The sequence below is a fragment of the Coptis chinensis genome, chromosome 4 (assembly GCF_015680905.1).
Source record: "Coptis chinensis isolate HL-2020 chromosome 4, ASM1568090v1, whole genome shotgun sequence".
NCBI lineage: Eukaryota > Viridiplantae > Streptophyta > Magnoliopsida > Ranunculales > Ranunculaceae > Coptis > Coptis chinensis.
The window spans coordinates 26,637,744-26,645,773 of NC_141459.1; positions in this window are offsets into that span (position 1 = coordinate 26,637,744).

The window sequence follows — 8,030 nt, forward strand, 5'->3', positions numbered from 1 at the left end:
AAAACCCGAGCCCAAACTACATGTGTAACTCCCGTATTTAAAATACATATTTATTTATTAATTAATTAATTTAATTATTATTTAAAATTCGCTGGTTTGGATTTGGGATATGCGGGCCTGATTTATGGGCCCGAGTCTGTGTTGGGCTTGGGTTTCAGACCCAAGTATATAATCACATTGTTATGGAGAATAAGGTTCTGAGAAAAATAAAATAATAAAAATGGCGGCAGAGCTAGAAACTCGTTTGCTGGAGGGGGGAGCGCGACGATTTGGACTAGAAGGATTCGTGGAGCTGTTAATACAGGTGAGTAGTTATGTTTTCCTTTTCATCGGAACTAGAGTTTTACGTCTACGGATTTAAAACATTTTTTTGAATAAAAATATTTATCGCTGAAGTTTTTCATTCCGCCGATTATATGTCTTTGTCACTATTCTTCTTTCGATGTTTTTCTGATTTCGCTGAAGTGTTAAACTCGTCAGATTGTTAAGCTTGTACTTATATATATTGTTTGTTGTTGGTAACTACTGAAATTATTAAAACTGCTGTTGGAACTCTGGAGATTTGTTAATGGTGGCGCAAGCCCCACAGAGATTTCAGCCTGTGTTTGGGTTAAACTCTTTTTGGATTTCGGTGTTGAACTCTGCTCTTGTTGTGGTTTTGGTGGAATGGTGTTTGGTTGTAGTGGGGGGGTGTAGGAGTACTGATTGGACGAGGCTGTTAGAGCTTGAAAGTGCGTTAATGGCGACATTAAGAAGAATCGCCAGTAAAAGTATGTGAATGATAATACATATAATTGAATAGTTTACCTACGAAATGAACGATGAAACTCAAAACGTAAGTAAACTCAAACTATCTATGATGCTATATGTTTATCAAATTTTCCTACTCTCAATTATATCGAGGAAGAGTGGAGTAATAAATTCGTTCCACTCCTAGTGCTCTAGCATGTAATTATTTTATAATCTAATTAATCAGTCTTAAGTCAATGAGAGCTTTACGAATGTGATATACTATGATACTTACTGAATTTGATTATTTGAATTTAAACTACGAATACTATGGAAATATGATTGTTTTGAATCTAGATAAAGGATTAGAGGGAATTGAATCCACCTTGAATCCAACTTAATAGCCTAGCATAGATTCTTGTATCTCGATTCTTACGTTCTACGGCAAGAAATTCGAAGTTCTAATCCCTAGTGTTCATGGCATTTCTACCGAAAGTACTAACTAGCATGTGAGGTCGCTCACCCATTCTCATGGCTTAATCACGACCTTCTAGATTGGAATAGATTCTACAATGCTTCTACACTATACCACTAAGTTTTCATCAAGGCTTCATCAACCCCCTAATGGAGGTTTTAGCCTTGAATAATTCCGCAATCATTCCCATATGAATCTAAACTACACATATTATCAAGATTCGAAATTTACTAATCTAAACTAAACAATGATTAAATTCCAATTAACAACTAAGAAATGGTAACCAATCAACAATTAAAACTAGATCTAATAGATTGAAATAACACAATTCGAAATTGATAAAATAACTATTTTATTTATCTAATCAATCAAGAACAATGATTCAAAGACTTAATCTAAAACAAGAATTGAAAATAGAACTAAAACTTAATTTAATTAATGAAAACAGATCTAGAATTATCTATATTATTTTAGGTCTAACTAGCTACCATTAACAAAGAGCTAAGCTTTGGTTTTTATACTTTCAGATCCAAAAATCGTGAATGGGCTTGGAGCCATGTTTTGGGCCAGAGAATCAGGCCCAAAACCCAATTCTTTCAGTCCAAAAAGGCCTCTTCCTACTGCAGTTGGCTTCAATAGACTTTTCGTCCACGTTTACTCCTCTGATTGGGTCAAGGCTTGGAACATTGGAAAGCTCTTTCCGAGCCGGTCGTTTTGACATAAGGTAGGCCCCATTCGGAGGTCTGAGTCCAAAGATACGGCTTTCGGAAGTTCTGCTGACTTGTGTGTTGTTTCAACCCGCGTCGACTTTTCAGCTTTTGACCGGGCTTTAAAAAGGCTTTGTCTTCTTGAATCTTGGACTTTAATCATGGAACTCCTTAGTAACCGACCTTAGCTCCTTTATCTCGCTAAAGTGGCACATTTCCGCACATAATGGACTTTGAAACCCGAAATGCAATAAAACACGAATCGGTGTTAACTCTTAATTATTACTCACATAATTGGTCTAAAAGTATGATGATCATTTGCGGGGTTAAAATTATAGTTTTGGGCTCTTATCAAACCACCCCAAACAACATTTTGCTTGTCCTCAAGCAAAAGATGAGAAATTAGAATAAGTGACCAAAAATGGAGTTTTATCTACTCTCGTACTTTGAGTGCGATTGCATTGACCATATGCAACAAGGCCTTTAAACCACTAGGAATTCCCTAGTGGACGAAGTTATAGCCTCATTGAGAGTTTTCCGTTGAAAGGTACTCACAAACTTCAACTATACTACAACGACTAAGAAATAAAACTATTGTTTCCTCATTCATGTCCCAACTATCTATACATCTCACTAGCAAAATGAATAAGAATAACCAAGTCAAAACCTAAAATAATATATGCATAATAATCAATCATCTATGATACAAAGATATATACTATGAGTAATACTATGAAATGCCTAGCGTGTTCGTTTGAAAAACTTCGAATAGCGTCCTTAAGTAGGTCCTCACATAATTGTCAAGATTTAAAACCACTCTGATTTTTCCTCAAGTTTAAGCTACTCCGGTGCACCGGGCACACTTTACCTTACAATCTCAATGACAACAAGGAAGCCGAGTCGATCAAACACATCTGCCACTTACTATCACACTAACCTATTCCTAATTGAGCTAGAGGTCTTTATTAGGTGTCATGGGATTAGGAGATGGTTTAAGAAGGAAGGAAATGGATATTCAAAAGGACAAGTCTGAGATAATAGAGTCTTCATATTATGTAACTTAGAGAAAACCTTGTTATTTTCTTTTTGCTTCTATACTTTGTTTCCATCCTTAGCCATATTTTTTTTTTTCTTTGGCTTTTGACTCTTTTTATTCTATTTTTTGGAGTTTTTATTTTATTTTTATTTTTATTTTTCTTTTCTTTGGATGGAAACTTCTTTTCTTATTTTCTCAAGCAACTAACTAATTTTTGTTTACACGTGGTTTTTCTTCTTCTTTTCTTCCTCATTCTATTCTCGGACTTATTCTAAATTGGGTAGGTTGATTTTTTTTTTATTTATATTTTTATTTATTTTTTGTTTTGTTTTTGTAACAGGGTAAAAGATTTGTGGTTTATGAAAAGCTAAAGAAAGGCTCAGAGGGGCGACTAGCGGAAAATAATTCATAGGTTTGAATTTCTGGTTATATCGATCCAAAGAGGCCTAAATTCTCGCTTTTTAGGATATGGCATAGTGATCAAGCAAGTGGACGTGTGATTTCTATCCCGATTTTACATCTCCCTTGTGTCATTTCTCAAATGTTCCGCTTCATATAAGGCTTTAGGCTATATTCTCACAGGATTTGTAGAATAAGTACTCTAGCCTAGCTTTTTTAAACTTTATCGCTAACAATCATAGATACTCATGTAATATATTTATAGATAGATGCAAAGATTATTACCTACATATTAACTTAAGTTTCTAACAATTATTCTAATGCAAAAGCTACGTGAGACTTCTAGATTGTTAAGAGCATAGAGAAAGAAAACAATACCAATATTCCTAAGTGTATAACATAAACTTATTTATTTATATTTTTGAAATTTTTTGAAATTTTAACTAGAAACAAATACATATTATACATATCTATATCCTAATAGATGCCTTAATTACACATGTTTCTATGCCCCAAACAAGAATCATGCTTTGTCCTCAAAGTATTGTAAATAAAGAGGGTAGGAAAAATACCATTGAAACGTGTGAAATTCGGGAACATCCGCAAAACAAAGTTAGAACGCATACTAATATAGGAAATAAAACCGACGAACTCTATAAGAGTTCCACCCATTATGGGGGTAACCGAATTAAATTGCTTGGGACATAAGCGGCACACTAACAAAACTAAAACTTACCTTATCTCCCGCTTTAAACATCCTCTTTCCTCGTCAATTGAGGACGGGTTCCTTCGCATCCCCCGGTCCATTGTAATTTGCCAAGCTTGCCAAGCGGTTATCATCTACTAATGCTAACCTTGTTAAGTGTTACCATATCCGATGGGATGTACGGGCAACCAAATGAGGTCGTGACTGCCATCCCGGCCAAGTCATTATTCGCAACGAGCGAATCACCCGATTGGTGGGTCTCATAACTTCAACCCTTTTCCAATCTGTGAATTGTGCATAGAATACGGGTAAACAACTACGCATGATGCGGCTTACTAAAACAGGCATAAGAAGATACTTATGCCTCATGGTTTGGGCTCTCTTAAGACTAGCGACTAATACTCGGGGAATGTCATATCTGCGACGTCCCTTAGCTAGAGCGAGGAAAATGTCACTAGCAGTACTGTTTGCAGAAATGAACTGCCATTCCCCCAAATAATTCATCAAGATGAATAACATGGTGGTGCCTACGTTTAGGGAAAGGCTACCAAGGGCAATGCTATATCGCCCCTAGTCCATTACTCGAAATACCCCTCCCCCATAATACTCATGGAAATATGTATAATTATAAAGATATGCATTATCGGTCATATACGCCCATGTGTGAACAGGATCAGGTATTGGTAATCCTGAAACTAGAGCGACCACATTTTTATCGAATTAATGTGTCGTGTCTTTGACTACAACAGAGAACTCTTGTTCTCCATCCTGATTACTATAGAATTTAACATGGTCGTAGAAATAAGCAGTAAGCTGTGGTGAATATGAATCGTCATCACTTACCAGTAGATGTCGCCATCCTAATGCAGGATTCTTTGTCGGAACCAATGTCCATAGGTCTCGTGCCCAACACATCTTTGAAAGACTGTTCGGTATGACTATAGGAGATGTCATCACAATAACTCTTTGAATAGCTCCACAAAAATCCACGGAATTACCGTCGAAAATTGGAATTTTCCGCGTTAGCGAAGCGGCGCTGGTGCGCGCTCACATAGAAGCGGTCGGTCGCTCGTGTGTTAATGCCTTTTGAGTGTTTTTGGCGCTGGTCGCGCCTCGACAAAATTTTCGAAAATGTAAAGTAAAGCAGGTCTTTCGTAAGCGCCGAACCCGGAGTTTAGAGCAAAAAGAAAGAAAAACTTGGAGTGGAAGGTTGGGATGATGGTGGGGTGTAGTGTGGTTTGTTAGTGTAGAAAGAAGGGAGTTTAAATAGGTTCTGAGCTTTCAAAACGAATCGGCAAGTTACCAATTTGTTTGAAGGCAATTTCTGGAAATAGGAAAATTCCAAAACCGAAAACGGAAACAAAGCATTTCCATGATTTTCTAAAAATCCTGGTATCTTTCACACTTGATTTAGAATAGTAACTTCTAAACTCTCCTAGATTTCATGCTAGCTCCAAACAAATCATAGATATGCCGATATCGCCAAATTATCAAACTTTCCTCCAAGACAACTTAACAAGCAGATGATCATATAACGACTTATGCCTCGGTATAAATATTACCACCCCCAAACAAGTCGGGAAGGTGGGATTAATGATAAAACAAGCAAGACTCGAAAAATAACCGGTTATATTAAAAAAAATAAAATTTAAATGCAAACAACGTAAAAATAAACACATTACTATTTAAATTTAACTCTTGAATTAAAATCCAACTAATAAAATGAAATTAGGAAATAACAAATAACTCCAACCGGGGTGTGAACACCTAGTTGTGTGATGAAGATGGACCCCGAGATGGAGATTGGCTCGGGATGGAGAATGGCTTGAACCATCTGTCCCGGGCGACGACGCTCATGCTGTCGGACTCGGCTGAAACAGAGTCCTCCACGGGTGGCATGCGTCAGAAAGCATCTCTATTCGAACAAGCATTGGGCTTCCATCTCAGCACCGAAAATCGCGATATTGGGTTTGTTGTCTTTGGTGGATAGTCTCCATGTTAGACAAGATATCGCCCGTAACCCCTTCGAGCATTTCAAATCTCCTCGAAGGTTCCCTTTATTTCTTTTGAACTACACTCGTCTATCTCGGATATTTTCACAAATACCATAAACGCACCGCAAGAAGGCAGTTTGCAACACTTGCACGCGTTCTAAATTAGAATTAGAATTAGAATTATCTAATGCATCTTCATCCGCATGTCATATCCTCCCTTTCATCCTCCGACTCATCAATTTTTCTTCGGACAACGCCAAGTCTCTTGGATGCAATCCCAGATAGATACTTGCATTAGAATGCAATTTGATCTTAATAGGAGTAGATCTTGGCGACAGCTCTAAAGGAGAGCATGATCTTAGTGATCAATACGGAAGAGAAGCCAAACTTTTTCCCCACTCCTCGAATCACATTAAACATTAAATCGAGGATGCAGAAATTATACTTCTTTGTTTGCAAAATCCGAGAACGTCGCGCACATTGCAGCCGATATCATCGACTTTGTCTTTCCCGAGGGGCGTTCCTACCAATCCACCGAGCTTCTGACCGGTTGATTGGTTCTCGTGGTGGTCCGGGCGGACGAATGGGATGTCGGATTGTATTCACCCTCCACGACAAAGTATCCTTCATCAAAGCAAGAACTCCAAGATAATCGATTCCTGAATTGTCGTTACTAGGTTGCTTTCAAGCCGTAATTCCTAATGATTCACTAACAACAACCTCGTTACTTCTCTCCGCGTTCCTCCTAACTTTATGAAAATCCTATCCCTTCCAATTCTCGCTTTTTATAAAACTGTTCTACCAAATCATAGTGATAGAACTCCTCGGTTGAGTACCACAGTCCGCTCCAATGTCTCTTGAACATCTCCAAGGCCGTAAAATGGCTTTGAACCGCTCGGAAGCAAACGCGTGTTGTTCCGCAGAAAATTCTACGTCGTAATAGCCATTGAAATTTCTTAGACTACTAATGGTTTGTAGACTGTGGGGGAGGCGAGTTTGAAGAAAACTACTAAAAACGGCGTTGGTGGCGGCGGTGGTGGTGGTGGAAACTATAATTGGTGGCTGTTTTTCAGAGTTGGGTTGGTGGTGATGATGGTTTAGAGAAGATTTTAGGTGGATTTGATTTCTTTGGTGTAGGTGTAGTTAGGTTTTCTTCCCTCTCTCTATATTTATTTTTTTATTTTGGTTTCCAAAATTTTATTTAACTTGTAATCGGCGAGATTGAAGTGGAAACACTGTGCGTGCGGTTTGGGAAGGAAGGAGACGCACTAACGTGCGTGCGGGTTGGGCCCAAGCCCAGTTTGAATTCCAAAATTTCCGATTTTTTGCGCAAATTCAAACTCAATTTGCCACTTCGTTACTGGCCCGATTTTGGCGAATGAGTTATGGAGATGATCAGTAGAGAATTTCCAATCCAATAATTCATAAAACACTCAATTCCAACCATGGGTGACGTATAAGAGGGTGGAAGAACGCCTCGAAGTGCGTGTGTGATGTAAGTTATGCGAACGAAGGAAATCTAAGTTTAGATTACGTCAACCCAATTGAACTACAAGTAATGGGCCTAAAAAAAACCAATGGAAAGTTCGAGCAATCCCGATGGAAAGATCGACTGCCCACCCGTTTACAACGTGGGTCGTTTAAAGTCAGATTCCCAAGACTTGTTGGATTGCTATTTCTATGATTTTAAGAATTTTAATTTAATTTTAATTTAATTTTATGTTTTATTAGTATATTATAAGAAAAACGAAAAAACAATAAATACATAATTAACCCCATAGAGGAACATGACTAAAAAACCGAGAAAACATGCAAAAGTGAAAAACGTGCATTATGTTAACCGTGGACTTAGGATCAGGTACTTACAGCCACACACTCCATAGGGAGGGCCCGGTTACCTGAATGGTGCACTTATCAAGATATGGAAATGAAAGTAAGTACACCAAATGACAAGGGTCGGTCCTCATAGACAAAGTCCCTGTAA